At 43.7% G+C, this 22,653-nt stretch overlaps 1 protein-coding gene across 1 annotated transcript in view; it reads right to left on the minus strand.

Annotated features, from left to right (window-relative positions):
* Positions 1 to 22,653, minus strand: part of cacna1c (calcium channel, voltage-dependent, L type, alpha 1C subunit) — a 1,337,968-nt gene that overhangs the window by 573,561 nt on the left and 741,754 nt on the right. The window lies entirely within an intron of this gene.

The following is a 22,653-nucleotide window of genomic DNA, read 5'->3' on the forward strand; positions in this document are numbered from 1 at the left end:
CGCAGAAGGATAAGGGAAGCAGATTCATGGGAATACCACCTTCAAGTTTCCCTCCAAATCACACACCATCCTGACTTGGAACTATATCGCCAATCCTTCACTATCGCTGGGTCAAAATCCTAGAATTCCCTTTCTAACTGCACTGTGAGTGTTTCTGCAACACATGAACAGCAGCAGTTCAAGAAGGCAGCAAACCACCACCTTCATAAGGGCAATTAAGGATTTGCAATAAATGCTGACCTAGCCAGCAATGCCCGCTTTATTGAATGAATAACAAAAATACTCAGCAAATCATGTGCAGAATATTTATTTCCTCTCCAATGGAGTTTATAGATTTTGGAAGCTTGAATTGACATATTGTCCACTGTCATCCATTTCTTCCAGATAAAAAGTGTTGTTATGGGAACCCATATGGGTCTTAGTTATACCTTTACATTGATGACTGCATTGGTGCCATTTCCTGCTCTTGACCATACTAGAAAATCTAATCAACTGTGCTTCCAATTACCTTCATATGGTCCATCTCTGACTTTTTCTTCCCTTCCTCAACTTCTCTGTCTCCATTTATGGGGATAAAATATCAACTACTTTCCAATATAAGCCCACTTCCTCCCACTTCTTGTCTACATTTGTTTACACTTCCTCCCATATCTTTCCCCATGAGGACTCTATTCCATTCTTCCAGTTTCTTTGTGACATCTGTTCTGACAATGCCACCTTTCATACCAGTGATTCTGATGTATCCTACTTATTCTTCAACTGATGATTTCTCTTCATTGTGGTTAACAGGGCCCTTGATCATGCCTGTTCTATTTCATGCATTTCTACTCTAGGCACGGTGGGGTGAGTAGGGGGAAGGAATCCCTTTTAAATTAACCTTGCTGCGACCAACCGAGGGGGTTGAATAAAGAAAGGGAGCCAACTCATTCCTCCTCAGCCAGGAGCATAACAGAAATGGAGTCCTGTTCAGGAGGTTAACAAATTGGGGGGGCCTCGTCCAGGGACCGGTTGTAATACTTGGTTAAATCTGAAGGCCCTTTAATGCATATAGGAGAGTGCTGGCCACCACTTGGATGGCCAGAGTTTAGTGTGCTGCATGGCTGCCCAAACCCTCACCCACCTCCACCCCACTCCACCTGACCAACTGGTGGCAGCCTCACCCACTGGACAGCATGCTGTGCTCTCAGCTCAGGTGCAGGCATTCTCCTAACCCACACTGCAAGGCTGTGCTATTAGCTTGAACCATGGGGGATGCTGCTCCAAACCTGAATGATGACATTGCAAGGGGCTGTGAGCGTCTCCACTAGTGACTGCTTCATGGCCAGCTTTCGTAAGGAGATTGTACAACTTGCCCCGTCATCCAATTGCTCTGCAGTCCACTAAAACACTCATTAGTTTGCAATCTGTGCCCGGGGGGGTGAAAAGCTCTGAAGCATTTGGTGGTACTTTGATGCCTCTGCATTGCCTGAGTGGGCAGGTAAGCTAGAGGCCCAAATCTAAGCATATTAATGTGGCTGCACCTGAACTGTCTCAGCTGCGGAGGAATGGTAACTTAATACAAGACTACCCTAATGTGTGGCTGCTTCCCCCCAACCCTCACCTCCATTCCCTGCACGTGCTTGTGCACTACCATCAGACTGGGCTGCTTTGCCCCCCAAACTCTCCTCAGATGCAGTACAGCCATTGCACCCCCCAACTCGCCTCACAACATGCTGCCTTTCCACACCTCCCTCCCATCCCCTAACTCAGATTTCCACCATTTGCAACATTTCGCTTTTTCAATAAGGTCCTGACTGGGTAAACTGCAGGTAACTGACTTCCCAAAAATAATTGCCTTATCATGTTCCACGTCAAGTTTCAGTTGTGTCTTTTTCATAGGTTTATTCAACAGTATAGGTATCTCACTAGAGACTAAATCAGTTACCTCTAGCTATTTTACATGGAATTACAACTCTTTTTAGTGACTACACTACGTTACCATCGCCAACCCTAAAGTAAGTAGTACTTTTATATTCCTTAACTTGCAATGATCCTCACTACTTAGTAAATCAAGATGACATTTTTATGAAGTTGCTCCATATACAGTTGAAGTCTGTATCTAAACACTATCTAGCACTAACTAATGGAGTCCACAACTAACACATTCATCACAGGACTAAAATGCCTTGTGACCAGTATAATTTTTTTCAGATTTGTCAATAATTTCATCCTCTTCCTCAGAATTTTCTTCTTCAACTGTCATTTTGAGGACTCTGCCTCATCATTCTAAGCAGTTCACCGCATATTAAAGCTTGAGTCACATATGAAACACCTATTAACTGTTCCTCTGACACTTCTGGGAGTCATTTGCTCATTATTGTTGTTTCAATGTTGTCTGCTGCTCCAATAGCCAGATCTGATAAAGGTGCTTTCATCCTTATTTTGCCTGTCTTTATCCTTCCGTGGTATGCCTGCATCCTGTATCTGGGCTACTTCCCACCTCCACTTGCCTGTGTCATCCCACAATGATTTAATAGCTGTTGGTCCATTAATTGGCCCGAAGCAGGATTTCCAGCCCCACTGAAGAGGAAGTCCTAACTCCAAGAACTGCTGGCCAATCAAATGGTCAGCAGTTATAGAATCATAGAGGTCTACAGCACAGAAAAAGGCCCTTCGGCCCATTGAGTCTGCGCCAGTCAAACAATTACCTAACTATTCTAATCCCATTTTCCAGTACTAGGCCTAAAGCCTTGTATGCCATGGCATCGCAAGTGGACATCCAAATACTTCTTAAATGTTATGAGGGTTTCTGCCTCTACCACCCTTTCAGGCAGTGAGTTCCAGATTCCTACCACCCTTTGGGTGAAAAAGTTCTTCCTCACATCCCCTCTAAACCTCTTGCCCCTTACCTTAAATCTATACCCCCTAGTTATTGATCCTTCCACCAATTAGGAAAAGTTCCTCAATGTCTACCCTATCTATGCTCCTCATAATTTTATACACCTCAATCATGTCCCCCCACAAAATCCTCTGCTCCAGGGAAAATAACCCCAGTCTATCCAATCTCTCCTCATAACTAAAATTCTCCAGCCCAGGCAACATCCTGGTAAATCTCTGCTCTCTCTCTAGTGCAATCACATCCTTCCTATAATGCGGATTCCAGAACTGCACGCAATACTCTAGCTGTGGCCTAACCAGCGTTTTTTACAGTTCCAGCATAACCTCCCTGCTTTTATATTCTATGCCTTGGTTAATAAAGCCAAGTATCCCATATGCCTTCTTAACCACCTTATCTACCTGTCCCGCTACCTTAAGGGACTGGTGGACATGCACACCAAGGTCCCTCTGATCCTCGGTACTTCCCAGGGTCCTACCATTGATCGTGTATTCCCGTGCCTTGTTTGTCCTGCCCAAGTGCATCACCTCACACTTATTTGGATTAAACTCCATTTGCCACTGATCAGCCCATCTGACCAGCCCGTCTAAATCCTCCTGTAATCTAAGGCTATCCTCATTATTTACCACCCAACCAATTTTTGTGACATCCATGAACTTACTGATCAACCCTCCTATATTCAAGTCCAAATTGTTTATATATACCACAAAAAGCAAGGGACCGAACACCAATCCCTGTGGAACCCCACTGGACACAGGCATCCAGTCACAAAAACACCCCTCAACCATCACCCTCTGCTTCTTGCCACTCAGCCAATTCTGGATCCAATTTGCCAAATTGCCTTGGATCCCATGAGCTCTTACTTTCGTTATCAATCTCCCATGCAGGACCTTATCAAAAGCCTTGCTGAAGTCCAAGTGAAGTCCAACTACATCAAATGCATTGCCCTCATCTAAATGCCTGGTCACTTCTTCGAAAAATTCAATCAAATTGGTCAGGTATGACCCTCCTCTTAACAAAACCATGCTGACTGTCCTTGATTAATCCCTGCCTCTCCAAGTGTAGATTACTTCTGTCCCTCAGAATTGCTTCCAATAGTTTCCCCACCATTGAGGTTAGACTAACTGGCCTGTAGTTTATCTCTTTCTCCTTTCTTGAATAATGGTACCACATTGGCTACCCTCCAGTCCTCTGGCACCTCGCCTGTGGCCAGAGGGGTATTGAAAATTATTGCCAGCGCTACTGCTATCTCCTCCCTTGCCTCACTCAACAGCCTGGGATTTATCTACTTTTAAGCCTGCCAGGCCACTTAGAACCTCCTCCCTTTCTATGCTAATTTCTTTAATTATATCATAGTCCTTCTGCCTGATTTCCATACCTACATCATCCCTCTCACTTGTGAACACTGACACAGAGTATTCATTTAGAACCCTACCTACGTCTTCCGGCTCCACACACAAATTACCACTATGGTCCTCAATGGACCCTACTCTTTCTCTAGTTATCCTCTTGCTCTTAATGTATTTGTAAAATAACTTCGGATTTTTCTTTATTTTACCTGCCAATGTTTTTTCATGCCCCTTTTTGCTCTCCTAATTTCCTTTTTAAGTTCCCCCCTACACATTCTATACTCCTCGAAGGCTTCTGCTGTTTTGAGCCCTTGGTATCTGCCATAAGCCTCCCTTTTTCTCTTTATCAAATCCTGTATATCCCTCAACATCCAGGGTTCCCTGGATTTGTTGGTCCCGCCCTTTGTCTTTACTGGAATATGTTGACCCTGTAATCTCCCTATTTCCTTCTTGAATGAGTCCCACTGATCTGATGCAGATTTACCTAAAAGTAGCTACTCCTAGTCCACTCTGGCCAAATCACATCTGATCTTATTAAAATTGGCCTTCTCCCAATTTAGAACTCTGATTTCTGGCCTATCCTTGTCCTTTTCCATAACAACCTTGAATCTAATAGAGTTATGATCACTATTTGCAAAATGCTCCCCCGCTGATACCTCTACCACTTGTCTGGCTTCATTCTCTAAAATTAAGTCCAGGACCATCCCATCTCTTGTAGGACCTTCTACATACTGGTTTAAAAAGCTCTCCTGGATGCATTTTAAGAATTCCCTCTAAACCTATCACACTATGACTAACCCAGTTAATGTTGGGGAAGTTGAAATCCCCCACTATTACTACCCTATTATTTTTACACTTCTCTGAAATTTGCCTACATATCTGCTCTTCCATTTCTCTCTGACTGTTTGGGGGCACTTAGTACACTCCCAGCAATGTGATTGCTCCTTTTTTGTTTTTCAGTTCTACCCATATGGCTTCATTTGAGGAGCTTTCTAAGATTTCATCCCTCCTTACTGCTATAATTGATTCCTTGATCAATATTGAGATATCCCTTCCTTTTTTACCTCCTTCCCTGTCTCGCCTGAAGACCCTATATCCTGGAATATTGAGCTGCCAATCCTGCCCCTCTCTCAACCATGTTTCCATGACGGCAATGACATCATACTTCCATGTGTTAATTTGTGCCCACAACTCATCTGCCTTATTTGTCAGACTCCTTGCATTAAAATAAATACAATCCAACCCTGTCAAACTCCCTTGTGCTTTAACTGGCCTATAATTTCTATACCTTCCAGACTCTCTTGCTCTCTCTTCTAATTTTAGCTGTGCATCTCCCCCTACTGAACCTCCTCTCAGGATCCCATCCCCCTACCAAGTTATTTTAAGCCCTCCCCATCACCACTAGCAAACCTCCCCGCAAGGATGTTGGTCCCATTCCAGTTCAGGTGTAACCCGCCTGCCTTGTACAGGTCCCATTGCCCCCAGAAATGGTACCAATGTCCCAGAAATCTAAAGCCCTCCCTCCTGCACTATCTCTCCAGCCACGCATTCATCTGGACTAACCTCCTATTTCTATACTCACTAGTGCGTGGCACCAGAAGTAATCTGGAGATTACTACCTTTGAGGCGCCGTTTTTTAATCTGTTTCCTAGCTCACTAAATTCTGCTTGCAGGACCTCATCCCTCTTTCTACCTATGTCGTTGCTACCAATACGTACCACGATCTCTGTCTGTTTGCCCTCCCCCTTTAGAATACCCTGCAGCTGTTCAGTGACATCCTTGACCCTGGCACCAGGGAGGCAACATATCATCCTGGAGTCACGGCTGCAGAAACACCTGTCTGTTCCCCTTACTATTGAGTCTCCTACCACTATTGCTTTTTCCCTCTTTTTCCTCCACCCCACTGTGCAGCTGAGCCACTCACAGTGCCATGAGCGTGGCTGCACTCCCCAGAGGAACCGTCACTCTCACCGTTTTCCAACACAGAAAAATGGTTCTTGAGTGAGATGCACCCTGGGGATTTCCTGACACCTTTCTTCTCACTGATGGTCACCCATTCCCTCTCTGTCTGCACTTCCGTAAACTGTGGGGTGACGTCTAAAAACGTGCTATCCACAAAACTCCCAGCCTCGCGAATGCAGCTCAGTGCCTCCAGCTGCCACTCAAGCGCTGAAACTCAGAGCTCAAGTAGATGCAGCTGGTGGCACTTCCTGCACACATGGTCGGTCAGAGCGCAAGGAGCGTCTAGGACTTCCCACATGTTGCAGGCGGTACATAACACGGGACTGAGCTGCCCTGCCATGCCTCTAGTTGAAAAAAAAACCTTACTTTAAGTTAAATACAGTAAAAAAATGTTAAATTATTTGTGTACTTTAAATAAAAACTAGAAACCTTACCTTTCCTTAGCTTAATCTATTTTAAACTGGAAAAAAACTGGAGAAAAACACTTACCCACTACTCACCAATCAGTTCTCACCTTTGTGCTGATGTCACTTTTTGAAGCTTCCCCGCACTCACGCTGGTTCTGATCTCTCTGTTGCTCTCTCACGCTGTCTTGTGATGTCACGCTTGTTATTTTCAATAAGAACTGACTGCAGGACACTCTTCCCAGGGTCTTTTTTTTTTACATTTTGATTTTATTGCACTGTCAAGATTTTTTTTTAAAGATTACAGCATCGAACATCAATTCTTACTTTTAATACACTCAGAAATATAATGCTCAACAAAATAAATACTCCCTTACAGATCAAAACATTGTTACATGATTTATCACAGCAGTTCTCACAGTCCTCTAGACCCACTAGTGGCACCAGCAGCAGAGGTCACCGTTGGAACTATAGGCAGTCCCCAAAGAAGAAACGCCATGGACCAGGACTTAAAGATAAGTTCAGATCTCATCGGGGCCAGAATGGCAAAATTCCAGCCTTAGTTTCCAATCTTCACCTTTTGGAAACCATCCTCTGCTATCATGTTCTATTCCAGAAAGCCCAGTGGTGAAGGATAGAATTGGAACCAATCTTACACACTTTTATAAGGTTTTATCTACAGAGATACACATTACAAAACATGAACCTCCTAACCCAACAACCCCAGTTTCAGTTTGTCTCTCTTTAGAGAAGTACAAGTGAATCCCCAGCTGATGCCCACCACTTGTATATAATTGATATACGATTAACATGACTATCACCTCCTTTTGTCTTGCATCATGATTCATTTTGACATTTAATCATCCCTGCCAACCATCCTATCATAGGCCTTCTCTTTTGTTTTTTTTTCTCTTTCCCCATTTTCCTGCTTCAGCACTTGCTTAAAACCTGTTAATTCTACAAGTTTGTCCAGTTCTGATGTCATGCAACAACAAAGAAAACCTAGACATCTGAATATATGAGACTGTAGTGTCTGATTGGTGCAGCATGCTTTCAGACACCTCCTCCTGTAAGGTGCATGGAGGGAAAGGTGCAGCAAATATGTGCCTCTGCTTCTTGACTCCTTACAGTAGGCAATATTTTGCTTGGGTCATGAAGCTGTTTTTGTTCTCTCTGAAATACCCAATTATACAGCAATTTTGTTCAGTTGACTTCTATGTACTGAGAGCTTGCATGTTTAAATTCATATTCGGTGCAATTCACAATTAATTGTAGATTATAGTTTCTCCCTTTTCAATGGCTGATCTGCTGTCTGGGAAATCTTACCCGCCTCTTTGCCGAAAAACTGAAAACAACAAAATCATCAGGGCTATGATTACTCCCAACAACTTTCAATAATCTATAGTTAACCATGAATGGTGTTGCAACAGCAATTTCTAGACTTGCATGGCTAATCAGTGAACTCAATGGCAATCTGATGAGCTAAAGCATAATTTTCTAATGAGATGACAAGGGCTTTGTAAAACAAGGATCCTCAAAAGTAACTTAACTTGGCATTTAAAAACCATACTACAGGCAGGCTAGAAGGCAACAGACAAGTGCACATAACTATTGCCATGCCTATTGGTTCATTTAGTAAGTTAAGGATGCCATGCACCTGTTCATACAACTGATGAATCTGTACTCCTTCATCTTGAACACCACTTGGAGGAAGCACTGAGAGTAGCAAGGGTGCAGAATTCACTCTGAGTCAGGGGGGGACTTCAATGTACATCACCAAGAGTGGCTCAGTAACACCACCACTGACCAAGATGGCCGAGTCCTAAAGAACATGGGTGCCATATCAGGCCAAGGCAGGTGGCGAGGGAACCAACACAAGAGATAAAACCACTTGACCTTGTCCTCACCAATCTACCTTTCACAGAAGCATCTGTCCATGACAGTATAGGTAGCACTGACTGACACACAGTCCTTGTGAAGAAGAAGTCCCATCCTCACATTGAGCAAACCCTCCATCATCAGTGGCATCACCACTGTGGTAAATGAGATAGATTCAGAAGAGATTTAGCAGCTCAAAACTGGGCATCCAGATGCACAATGGGCATCAGCAGAATTGTATTCAACCATAATCTGTAACCTCGTGGCCTGGCATATCCCCTACTCTACCACTATCATAAAGCCAAGGAACCAACTTTGATTCAAAGAAAAGTTAAGTTGCGGCACAGAAAGAGGGCACTCAGCCCATCGTGTCTGTGCCGGCTTTAAATTCCACCAGCTGCCGTGGTGGAATTTGAACCCGTGTCTACAGAGCATTAAGCTGGGCCTCTGAATTACTAGTCCAGTGACATTACTTCAATGAAGAGTGCAGGAGGACATGCCAGGAGCATCACCCGCATACCTAAAAATGAGGTGTCAACCTGGTGAAGCTGCAAAACAGGACGACTTGCATGCCAAACAGCGGAAGCAGCATGCAATAAATGGAACTAAGTAATCCCACAACCAATGGATCAGATCTAAGCTCCGCAGTCCTGCCACATCCAGTCGTGAATGATGGTAGGCAATTAAACAAATAACGGAGGAGGGGGTTCCACAAGTATCCCCATCGTCAATGATGAGGGAACACAGCACATCAACTCAAAATACAAGGCTGAAGCCTTTGCAACCATCTCAGCTACAAGTGCTGATTGGATGACCTATCTTGGCCTAGTCCTCAGATCCCTAGCATGACAGATGCCAATCTTCAGCCAATTTAACTCACTCCACGTAATATCAAGAAATGGCTGAAGGCTGTGGATACTGCAAAGGCTATGGGCCCTGACAACATCCTGGCAATAACACTGAAGATTCATGCCCCAGAATCAGTTGCAGTCCTAGCCAAGCTGTTCAAGTACAGCTACAACACTGGCATCTACCTAGCAATGTGGAAAATTGCCCAGATATGTCCTGTCCACAAAAGGAAGGACAAATCCAATCTGACCAATTACTGCTCCATCAGCCTCCTTTCGAACATCTGTGAAATGATGGAAGGTGTCATCGACAGTGCAATCAAGTGGCATGTACACAGCAATAAACTGCTCAATGGTGCTCAGTTTGGGTTCTACCAGCACCACTTGGCTACTAACCTCATGAGAGCCTTGGTCCAAAAATGGACAGAAGAGCTGAACTCAAGAGGGGAGAGGGGAGGTGAGAGAGACTGCCCTTGACACAAGGCAACATTTGACTAAGTGCGGCATCAAGAAGCCCTGGCAAAATTGAAGTCAACAGGATTTGGGGAAAACACTCCACTGATTAGTGTCATATCTAGCAGGAAGTAAGATGATTGAATTGTCGGAGGCCAATCATCTCAGTCCCAGGACATTGTTGCAGTCACTCCTAAGCCTAGTGCCCTAGGCCCAATCATCTTCAGCTGCATCATCAATGATCTTCCTTCCATCATAAGGTCAGAAATGGGGATGTTCACTGATGTTTGCACAATGTTCAGTACCATTTGTAACACCTCAGATACTAAAGCAGTCCATGCCAATATGCAGCAAGACCTCAACAACATTCAGGCTTGGGCTGATAAGTGGCAAGTAACATTCATGCCACACAAGTTCCAGACAATGACCATCTCCAAGAATAGGGAATCTAAACATCTCCCCTTGACATTCAATAGTGTTATTGTCACTAAACACCCACTATCAACATCCATTGACTAGAAACTTAACTGGACCAAGCAGATAACTATTGTGGCTATGAGAGCAGGTAAGAGACTGGAGATTCTGAGATGAGTAACTCACCTCCTGACTCCCCAAAGCTTGTCCTCCATCTACAAGGCACAAGTCAGGAGAGTGGCTCTCCAATTGCCTAGATGAATGTGGCTCCAACACTTAAGAAGCTTGACACCATTCAGGACAAAACAACTGCCTGATCTGCATCCCATCCTCCAACTTAAACATTCACTTCTACCAACACCAATGCACAGTGGCAGCAGTGTGTACCATAGAAAAGATGCACAGTAGCATCTTTGACTCCTTTGAAAGCTCCTTTGATAGCACTTTCCAAATTCCTGACCTCTACCACCTAGAAGGACAAAGGCAGCAGACACATGGGAACATCTCCACTGCAAGATCCCCTCCAAGCCACACACCATCCTGACTTGGAATTTTATTGCCATTCCTTCACTGTTGTGGAATCAAAATGCTGGAAATCCTTTCCTAGCAGCACACTATCTTCACCACATGGACTGCAGCAGTTCAAGAAGGTGGCTCACCATCATCTTCTCAAGGACAATTAGGGATGGGCAAAAAATGCTGGCCTTGCCAGGGACACCCACATCCAATTTAAGAACACAAAAAAAATCCCTGTAATATGCACATGAGTAATGGGTTTAGGCTATCTAGAACTTGGAAAGTTACCAAGTAAGTTGAAGTTTGCAGTAAGAAGAACAAAAATATTGCATATTGCACTGCTAGGTATTTTTTCAAGGAAATAGATTATTGAAAATAGGGAAAATGTAAGCATCGTTTGCTGGCAAAAAAGATAAAGATTGTATTATGTTGTCAGAAACTAAGGGCTGGATTTTCATGTTGGGGGCGCAAATCAGTAGGTAGGACAAATCCCACCTTTGTGATCTCACCTCCATAGCCAGGCTGCTGGGAAAAAAAGGAGTTTCTGGCAGCCATGGCCTTAATTGACCACAAGACAGGCCTGCCATTCCAGCAGCAGGCCTGAGGTGGAATTGGAGATGGGCTGATATCAGAGTGGGTCCGATAAAAGGCCTGTCTTGCCCTCCATATTTAAATTCCATACCCAAGGTTGTTGGTGTTCAGAGGTACAGTGTGGAAAGGTCATTTAGAGTGCTGTCTGCAGCTCAGAGTGTAAGCAATTTTTTTCAATCTTTCTCTTTCCTTGCTATCCAACAGATTGTTACCCCTGTGAAAGTTGGACCAGCATGAAGTATGATGAACTCTGCAGTTTGCAAGAAGCTTATATTTCTGAGAAACCTTCTGTACAAAGTGAAACTGAGAAAATTCTGAAAAGTTGTGGGGGTGCAGGGTGATTTTGATTTTCTGGCTGTGAGGTCATTTCTGCGAAGTGACCTGGTGACTTGAGGTTGCTACGGTAATGAAAGCTAGGTAACCAAAACAGGCAAATAGGAGCTAATTGGCCACATCATGTTTCATCCTGTTGTGCTGCGGAAGAACACACAGAACTCCTGGTGTTCAGGAGAAGCATGCAGAGCTCTCTACGAAAAAGATTTTTCTGTTTAGCAGGAAAGAGAACTTCTGGAGCTCTTGGTGAAGCAATGTGCAAGCTAGATAAAAGGGACTGAAACCCAAAAGCAGTATGCATAGCTCAGGCACACTAAAGAGCTGGGTGTTTTTACCCAAGGTGACCAGACCCTTGGTTGATTGAAATGGAACTCTGGAAAGCGACACCAACAGGACTATTGTGACCTGAGGGAGGGAGGGCTTGTAGAAGTGTGCCTTGTTTGCATTAATTGTATCTGGGGAACTCGGATGAAAGAAAGCTGCCAGTGAAAGCGACTTGAAGGCCAAAACCAGTGAGTGGGAAAATGAGAGATCCCACACATAGAAGGCAGAGATTTAAAGAACTTTGAGACTATACATGATGCCATAAGTGTGCTGGGAGTGCTGCTGAGGATTGTGTTGTATTGACCATTTAAAGTGAAATTCACCGTTTCTATTGAAATACCACTTGTCTGTTAATGTATGTTTAATTTTATATTGATTTGGGGTTTTGCTGTTACAGTATAAGTTTTAAAAAGTGAAAACATGTCCGTTGGTTCCTTTCATTGAGGTTGTTTGGGGATTCCTTTCTTTTCAGGTTATTGGCCTCTTGGGGGTTTGGAATAGAAGGAACCCTCGTTAAAGTCCCAAAACCTCGCAGGCTCCTAGGAGTCTTCTCTGCTGCCTTAGAGCCCCATCACAACTGTTCCGGTGGTCCAACGTGCCTCTGCTCTCCCCTGCAAATGGCTACAATCTGCCCTGTGCAGCTACAACAGGTCAAAGCACAGTCCTGTAATTGAGCACAGCAGCCCAAATCAGGGGCTACTCTGCATATTCACCCAACTCAGTACTCCAATCCCTCCAATCTCAACAAAGGAGTACAAACACAGAGCAATGCCCTGGCCATTCTGAGCTGAATGCCATCCTGATGCAAGTGCACACCTCAAGGACCTCTGCCTCCTGAGATCATGGCTGCACAGTACCAAGCCATGCATGCTCAATCAGTGAGACCACCAAGTCTACACACTGCAAAACCATCACTAGTATTCAACCCAGAACTCACTAGCCCCTCACAATCATGTAATCAAGCCTAACTGAACATGTACACAACATGAAGCTAACACACAAACTGACCTATGTACTTCATATATTCCAACTGCAGATGTCTTAGCCAGCCAGCAGTCAAGGGAACCAGGACTTGTCAGCCCCCAAGTTTAGTGACCATGACCTGCAGTTTCTCGACCAGGAGAGGCATAAGATTCTGTGCCCAGAGGGCCACAAGGTGTTGTCACCAATTACCAAGAGGGGTTGGAGATAGCAGGTGCCTTGAGTACCACTGGGGAGCAGTGCCACACATGGCTCGAGTGCTGGAAAAGATTCCATGATCTGCAGCTGTCTGGAAAGATAAGTGAGGCCTCCAGCACATCCAAGAGGGTTTAAAGAAGAGTCATATTGGACTTGAAATGTGAACTCTGTTTATCTCTCCACAGATGCTGCCAAACCTCCTGAGTTTTTCCAGCACTTTCTGTTTTTATTTACGAGAATAGTTCTGTGAATGTGAGACTTCACTTATGTGGATAGATTGAAGGTGGCACAGTTCTCCTTAGAGAAGGCTGAGCAGAGATTTAATAGCGATGTTCAAAATCATGAAGAGGTCTGGACCAGGTAGTTAGGGAGAAACTGTTTACATTGGCAGAAGGGTAGAACCAGAAGATACCAATTTAAAGTAACTGTCAAAAGAACCAGAGACGACATGGCAAAACACTTTTTTTAACACAGCGAGTGGTGAGGATCTGGTATGCACTGTCTGAGTGTGGTGAAACCAGATTCAATACTGGCTTTCAAAAGGGAATTGGACATTTAACTGAAGAGAAAAGATTTGCAGGGCCACTTGGAAAAGTCAGGTGAGTGGGACTAGCCGAGTTGTTCTCACAGAGAGCCAGCACCAACACAACTGGCCGCATGGCCTCTTTCTGTGCTGTAACCATTTTTTGGTAGATAGGTTTTAAGAAGCATCTTAAAAGAGAGAGGGAGGAAATTCCAGAGAGTAGGACATGGACATGGCCATCAATGGAGGGTAAAGGAAAGTGATGTTTAATAGGTTAGATTTGGAAGAATTCAGAGTTCTTGAAATGTTGTAAAGCTGCAGAAGGATACAGAGATAGGGAGGAAGGAGGTCATGGAGGGATTTAAACACAAGAATTTTAAAATAAAGTTGTTATTGGACTAGAGGCTAATATAGGTCAGCTAGCAGATGGGTAATGGGTGAACAGGACTTGGTACGAGTCAACATACCAGCAGCGAGGTTTGGACGAGCTCAAGTTTACAGAGGGGTGAAACTGGGATGCCAACCAGAAGAGCATTTTAATAGAATAAGACAGAATTTTGTTAAAAAATTACAACAAACCATAGTAAATGATAGCAAGAGGAAATTGTGAACACTTCCCATTCTGTTCAATAGTACTGTTGTAGGTTGACACCCTATTATATTGAAGTCTGGAAATTAGAATGTGTGCAATTATCATACAAACAACCATCAAATATCCTTTTTAATCAATTTTAGTTAAGGCATTATTTATTTGTTTTTAAATTGATCAATTGAAATGACAGATGAAGGAATTTAATGCAATAGCATTAAGCATTTGTATAATAATAACAGTAATTTCCAGGCTTTTGGTGCTTTGATTTTTATATAGATTACTACCAGCTGCTCACTTTATGTTCCTTGGAACATTTCTCAATATAAGCTGTAGACCCTAGATCACCTCTCCTTCTAGCAGTCAAAAATTGTTCTGGCATTGTTTAACTTGGGTAATGTTGTAGTCTAAGGGTCTAGCATACAAAGGGTTAAAGTGCGATTGGGTACAATACCTCCTACACTGTGATGTGAAGAAACACATGACCTGAGTCTCGAGGGCAGTCTTATACGGTACATAAACGTGTGTAGAAGCAAGCATGGAGACAGCTCCTAGCTTAGACCTTATACGGTACATATGTATATAGTTGTGAGTAGTTAATTACCATTTATTATTAAACTATACAATACTCAGAACCTCTTTATGACTACACACAACATCTTACAACATGATAGTAGAGGTGGCAGCTATCAAAGAAACTCAGAAACTGGAGAAGAAATTTAAAACCTGGTAGATTGAAGAAACAGAAACATCCTGACCTGATGAAAAGCACCAGAAGTGAGGCGCAGAAGGAGATCACCAGAGCAAAGCTCCCAAGCAGGACTGAAAACAGAAGGCAAAAATAAAACTGCACACTGCAGCAGAAAACTCCATTGAAATCCTGTGGAAGTCCAGCTTCAATATGCAGAGGGCAGAGTCAGAAGGCCTTGCAGGGGTGAGCTAAAAAACTTAAGTTCTTAGCCAGAATGAGTTTTAAAAGCTTTTAAATCAGCAGCTGTCGGAATTGCTGTTTTAAAAAGCACCATGAACAGCTGAGTCAATGCCAGGCCACGTAACGGCCAAGACAGTACCAGGTTCCCAAGATACCCACAGTCGAATGGGGAGGCAGAAAGAGGGGTCCACATCATAAAAGCTTTCCTGAGGAAGGACGACTTCCCAAAAGCATTGTTAACCTACAGGTCCACCCCACTACAACATGGCTTAGCTCCATCTGAACTCTTGATGGGCAGAAAACTCTGTGCACAACTCCCCATCCTGCCAAAGAAACTGATACCAGGAAAATCTCAGCAGGTCTAACAGCATCTGTGGAGAGAAAAACAGAGTTAAGAGTCCGTATGACTTTTCTTCAGAGCTAAAGAGAAGCAAAAATGTGATGAAATTTATACTGTTTAATGAGGGTGGAGCAGGTGAAGTTAGATAGAAGGCCAGGGATAGGTGGGGGCAAATGAGAGATTGATAAAGGTGTCATGAACAAAAGGACAAAGTGGGTGTTAATGGTAGTGTTAAGGGCTAAAGGAGGTGCATTAAGGTAAGAAAGCAGAATGTGATAATAGCAAAACAAGGGTAAGCACTCTGAAAAGAACAATGCAAACAAGTGACAGATGGCCTCCATTGCATCTGTTCCAATGGTGCCGCTTTCCAAAACAGCACTTCTGACATGTCTTCCTTCTTCCTTAACCCACTGTGGTTGACAGGGACCTCAACCATGTCCAACCCATCTCCCATGCCTCTGCCCTCACACCTTCCTCTCCCTCCCAGAACCATGATAGGGTCCCCCTTGTCCTCACTTTTCACCCCGTCAGCCTCCGCATTCAAAGGATCATCCTCCACCATTTCCGCCAACTCCAGCATGACGCCACCACCAAACACACCTTCTCCTCACCACCCCTGTCGGCATTCCGTAGGGACCGTTCCCTCCGGGACACCCTGATCCACTCCTCCATTGCCCCCAACACCTCATCCTCCTCCCACGGCACCTCCCCAATCGCAATCGCAGAAGGTGCAACGCCTGTCCCTTTACATCCACCCTCCTCACCGTCCAAGGGCCCAAACACCCCTTTCAGGTGAAGCATCGCTTCACTTGCACCTTCTTCAATTTGGTCTACTGCATTTGCTGTTCCCAATGCGGTCTCCTCTACATTGGAGAGGCCAAACGCAGACTGGGTGACCGCTTTGCGGAACACCTTCGGTCTGTCCGCAAGCATGACCCAGACCTCCCTGTCACTTGCCATTTCAACACACCATCCTGCTCTCATGTTCACATGTCTGTCCTTAACCTGCTGCAATGTTCCAGTGAAGCCCAACGCAAACTGGAGGAACAGCACCTCATCCTCCAATTAGGTACTTTACAGCCTTCTGGACTTAACATTGAGTTTAACAACTTCAGGCCATGAACTCTCTCCTCTATCCTCACCCTATTTTTACCCCTTTTTTTCAATATTCATTTTTATTTTTAAATTATATTTTTTTATTTTTTATCCCTTATTTTTATTTTTTAAAATTTATTTTCATTTTTATTCATTGTTTTATCCCCACCTTTTATCCTATTTTCGATCTTTTTTCCCCACCACTGTCCCCTTCCCCCACCCCACCCCCACAAAGGCCATCTGTCACTTGTTCATGTTGTTCTTTTCAGAGTGCTTACCTTTGTCCTGCTATTATCACATTCTGCTTTCTTACCTTAGTGCCACTATCAGCACCTCCTTTAGCCCTTAACACTACCATTAACACCCTCTTTGTTCTTTTGTTCATGACATATTTGTCAATCTCTCCTTTGCCCCCACCTATTGCTGGCCTTCTCTCCAACTTCACCTGCTTCATCCCCTTAAACAGTATAAATTTCATCACATTTTTACTTCTCTGTAGCTCTGAAAAAGAGTCATATGGACTCGAAATGTTAACCCTGTTTTTCTCTCCACAGATGCTGTTAGACCTGCTGGGTTTTTTCAGCATTTTCTGCTTTTGTTTCGGATTTCCAGCATCCATAGTGATTTGCTTTTAACTAATACCAGGGTTGGCAGCCAAAGATTACCAAAACATCTGGGACAGAGAGCAGTCCTATAAGCAGCTTGTTGCCTTCAACAAAAGGAACCACACAAGACACCTGCCACATTAACACAAGGATACCAGAGTCTGGATTAAGAACCTTGATAGAGAGGGCACTATTGTCTGGAGAGATGATGACCAGCCATGATTATACCTTGTCAGTACTCTGGAGGGTACAGTCAGGAGGAACAGGAGGAACCTTCTCCTCATCCCTTGAGGTGATCCTCTCACTATACATTGGAGAGAAATTGAAGATGACAGCCAAACACCAGAATGACCACATCCGAAACAACCTCCTATTTATTAAGGTTTACCCAGTATAGCAGTCTACCGCTCCTCTAACTGTTGTAAATACAAGATCTGGAAGAATTATAAAGCTTCCAGACTGCCTGAACCTGTAAGCACACACTCTTGAGGATTTTGGGGTAGGGTGGGGGGAGCCGGTGGTGGAGAAGGCTTAGTAAAAGTAATGTAAATATGTTGGGTAAACAGGAATGCATTGTAAACACATTGGATAAAGATTTGGGGGAGGTGTAGTAAAACGGTCTGGCATAGAAAGGGTTAACATGGGACTGGGTACAGTACTGCCCACACTGTGATGTAAAGGAATATGTGACCCGAGTCTAGGGGGAAGTCTTGTATGGGAAACAGACTTTTGTAGAGACAAGCATGAAGGCAGCACCTAGCTTAGACCTTACACTGTACAAGTGTACATAGTTATGAGTAGTTAATAAACACTTACTGTTAAACAGTACAAGACTCAGAACCTCTTCGTGGGACCTACCGAACTACACATCTTACAACAAAGTTTGGATTCAATTTTAAGTTCTCTCGCCTACATCACTGGTGGAAACCAGTGTGGGGAGGTTAGTTAAAATGGAGCAGGGGGTTTACCCACTCTTTTATTACCTCAATTTAACCAACAGCCATTGTGGTCCTCTTTAAATATGAAGATTGGGTTCTGATGATGTAATGGGGCCCAATCAGCCACTTTAGGCTGAAGCCTGAGAGGGAGAGCAGAGATGAATTCCCCACTGGCAATATTTGCCAGGAACAGTGGCGGCCTCTTGGCCTCCTGATTTTAACAGCTAGGCAGTTGCTTCCTGCTGATCTCTCGGCTGCTTTGGTCATGTAGTATGCTGATGAAACACAGCCATTAAATTTGACCGAGCCTGCTTACTGCTACTGCCAGCCACTCGTACACTTTGGTGTGTACCCACCTGGGAGTAAAAATTGATTCTGTTCATTAAAAAGATACCAAGCCATCACATCAATCTGTCAAATCATTTTAAAGCCTGATTAATTAGTAAAATGGTATTGAAGGATTGTGTTTCCCAATCCTACAACTAAAGCTATTGGATCACCTTGTCATAGAATGAAAACTTTCATTTCCTTAGGCTGGCCTGCAATTAAAACAAGGGCAACAAGCGATAAAAGTTCAATGTAAAAACCCAGTCCATCAGTAGTCCCTGTTTAATTATTCTAATATTGTGGGGGAGGAAAAGTGATGGTTAAGTAAGGAACATTTAATTTAAGCTAAACTGCAAGGTTGCATGATATATTAATTACAGATAATTCTAAAAGGTTAGTACAGGGAATTTGAGTAGTTGAAGCTATAAAGTGTATGATTAAAAATCAGTCTTAAAACATCTACTGCAGAAAAAATTCACATGGTAAAATCTCCCATCAGAGATATAAATTGAACCTGTGTTACTGAAACTCAGGGCGAAATCTTGTTGAGGCAGCAGGGGTCTTGCCTACTGGCTAGAAAGCTGCATGAGACCCATACTATCTCTTTTTTGCCAAACTGCAAGCCAATCAGGCAGTGGTGAGGCCAGCGGTGGACCTTCCCCTGGAATCAAGACGCCTGGGGTAGAGGTCTCACCTAGCAAGTGCTGCTGGCCAATCAGAGGCTGGCAGCTCTTACGCTCAGCAGCGCCACTGGGGAGGCCATTGCTACACAGGATTTCCAGGATCACGAAGTGACCCAGGCTGCAGATAAGTAATGTGGGAAATGGGGGAAGGGGCAGGGTTCATGGGGTGGGGGTCATGGGGAGAGGGGTGCAGGGGGCTTCGGCAGCCAGGGCAGGGGGGTGGTTCTCAGCGGGCCCCACCTTTCCACCGTCTTTGATCGAAGGGCCATCCCCCCCATCCGCCTCCCTGAGTTGAGAAGCTGGCTGCACGATTTTAGCTGCCAAGCATGCTGCATAGCAGCTGGGTTAATGGAATGAGGCCCTTAAGTGGTCATTAATTGGCCACTTAAGGGCCTTAATTAGGGTCAGGGAGGGAAGCCTGACCATTGCCTTCAAGCCCTCAACTTAATTCTGGCAGAGGTGGGAATGTGGCAGCATTCAGGTACACCACTATCCCACCTAATTAAATGCCCTTCTCACTTCCAAGCTCACCATCAGAGAGAGCAGGAGATTCCATCCCCAGATTCTAATGGGCACAACTCCCTGGCATAAAATTACCTTGATTTGTTACAAGATGAAAAACATCTTGTATGACTGGGATACAATTGTGTTACTATTATCACTGTGTTAACTTGAGCTAGAGTTGGATTCCTGGCCCTTGCTTAACATGTAGTCAATAGGAATTAGGGGGAAAGCTCTCCTCTGGTTGGAGTCATACTGGGAGAACGGTGTGTGAGAATCGAAAGTAAGAAAGCATAGCTCAAGTTCCAGTAATAGATCAGGTGATGAATCCCGGTTGAGGAAATGTTCACATACGGTGGAAGGGGGCTCAGATCGGGTATACAGGAGATTTAACAGCAGTAGCCTGGAAAGACTTCAAGAGGCAAGTAGTGATTGCAGTCTGACTGGACGATACAGTCGAAGGGAGAATGTAGTGCCATCCCAAGAAAATAATTAAAGCAGAAGTCCTCATGACTGAGACGTTTTTGTAGCTGCCAACAAATTAGGTGATAAAGCCATATGGGAGCCTAAACAGAAACAGTTTGAAAGTTAGAGAGAGTTTTGCATGTATTCAAAGTTTCCGGGTAGGGTCAGCCAGCATTATCGCTTAGATGGATCGACAGAGAAAAGGTCCAACCAGATGCAGCTTACAAGGCCAAAGTTAGGTTAGCAGCCCACGTTTTGAAGAATGCTTAGGAGATTAAGAGGTCAGAGTGGACTTGCCCACAGCAGGAAAGGTAATTTTAAAAATAATTTGGCCCTTTTAGTAATGTTTTCTTGAGAATGTAAGTCAATACAGATAAAACCTGCATTTTTGCAGGGGAATCTCCTCCAGAGGGAAGTGTTTCTCCAATATAAGGAGGCCCCAGATGTAGAAGGAAATTTTTGGAAGTTAAATAAGTGTGTCTATAGTTTGAACGATGCTTCCAGAGTATGGTACTTTTCAGTTAGGTTAGGTTTGTTAAAGTTGGTTTGTCTCCAACTGAAGGCATGCCCCACCATGTTTTATTGGTACTATGGCAGAAAACCCTCGGGCATCTTTATGATGCATGTTGATGACTTCTTATGGGGTGGTACTGGTGAGTTCAAAAATATGTTATTGACAGGAATTGAACAGAATTTAAGATTGTGAATCAGACTCTATGGCCTTTAAATATATTTGTTAGGAGATAAGGCAGTATGGGTCTGATGTTACTTTACACCAACAATCTTACTCAGAAAGCGTTCACACTATGACATTCAATCATGCTAGATCCTGACAAAAAGATGCTGATGCTTCCAAAGCTTAGTCAGAGCAGCTACAAAATCTAGTTGGACATATGAATTGGCTGGGCACACACATAAGGCCGGATGCAAGGTTTGATATCTTAGAACTAAGTACTGTAATGAGATAACCAAAGGTCAAGGAAATTTAATGGAAAAACAAACATTTTTTAAAAATTAAAGATGGAGAAATGTGTATTGAAATTTCCATCTTTGGGTGTCCCCAAGAATATAAAATTGATTATTTTTAGTGATGCCTCTCATGAAAATCTTAGTGATAGGTTTTTGAATGCAGCCAGTTTTACAATATTTCCTATGGGAGAAAGTGGGAAATGTTGCACCTTGGCTTGGAAAGCCAAGAAAATAAGGAGATAGTACTCTGGCTGCTGAAACTCTTAAACTTGTTGAGGCAGTTGACACGGCATTCCTTTTATCAAAGCTATTAGGAGAAAATCTTTATCAAGGAGATGCTGAAGAAACGAAACGTATTGAATGTTATACAGACAATGGTTCCCTCTGGGATAATGTGCACCCCACAAAATGTATGAACAAGAAGAGATTAAGGGCTGGATTTTTAGGCCATCGGGTGGGCACAGCAGGAGGGCTTGGGAGCGGCTGGGAAATGGGCCGCTGCCTGCGATCAGCCCCCGACCGCAATTTCACACTGGCTGGCCATTAATTGACAGCTAGCCAGTGTAAAAGGCGTGCTGAAAAGCTCAATGCAGCCAGGGTAGGGGCAGGAAGAGGGCGAGCGGTCACTGCGGGTGTGGGGGGGAGCACGCAAAGAAAGCTCCTTGTAGGCAGAGAGATGCCTCAGGGAGTTGAGCAATTTTAAAAGCAAAAATAAAGATTATGAAATTCTGAAAAAAATGTCCCCACATAGGACTCACTCACCTGAACATATAGAAAATAAAAATTCTGTCAAAACATTTTTATTTTTAAAAATTAATCTTGGAAACCTCATCCTGCCTGTGTATGAGGTTTCCTCAAAAATCCAAAGGCCACTTGTTGGATTTGCCCGCCTGCCAACCGTAAAGTTGGTCGGGCAGTGAAAAATCACTCTTAATTAATATATTAATGGCCTTAATAAGTCTCTTAATTGTTGGCGGGAGTTCTGCCAACTCGAGCACATGCCCACCGACTGGAATATTGTGCAAGTGCGCGATGACATCAAGATGCTCACCTGACGACACGGCCAGCCAGTGCTATTTTACACTCAGGCATGTCGAGCCCGTGCTCACATGCCGAGCACAAAATCCTGTCCAAAAGTTGATATTATGAGTTTGCAATCAACATTGGAGAAAAAAGAAATCTCCAACCTTAAATGTGTAGTCTTAGAAGAAGGACACCTCATGATGTAAGTCTTGGGAGTGTAAGGTTTATTTTTATTTGTTCAGTTTTTAAAAAATTTTGCCTGTAAATATGTACTTGCTAATATTTTTTAAGAAGGGAATCCGTTAATGTTGCAAATGCAGTGACAATTGAGTGCATGCTCTTGTTGTGATTAGGAGCAGCTGATTCTAATTGGGGAAATGTTAGGGCACATAAAGAACTATTTTCCACCTACATGGGGGAACTATGTGGAAGGGAAAAGTAGTCTGCACTTACGTTATACTGAGTTTTGTGACTAAACCAATGAAGAAGATAGGCTGGCTCCAGCTTCTTCTTTTGCCAGATGGATGTTCACTGCAGT

Source organism: Cetorhinus maximus, chromosome 22 (assembly GCF_964194155.1).
Source record: "Cetorhinus maximus chromosome 22, sCetMax3.hap1.1, whole genome shotgun sequence".
NCBI classification, from domain to species: domain Eukaryota; kingdom Metazoa; phylum Chordata; class Chondrichthyes; order Lamniformes; family Cetorhinidae; genus Cetorhinus; species Cetorhinus maximus.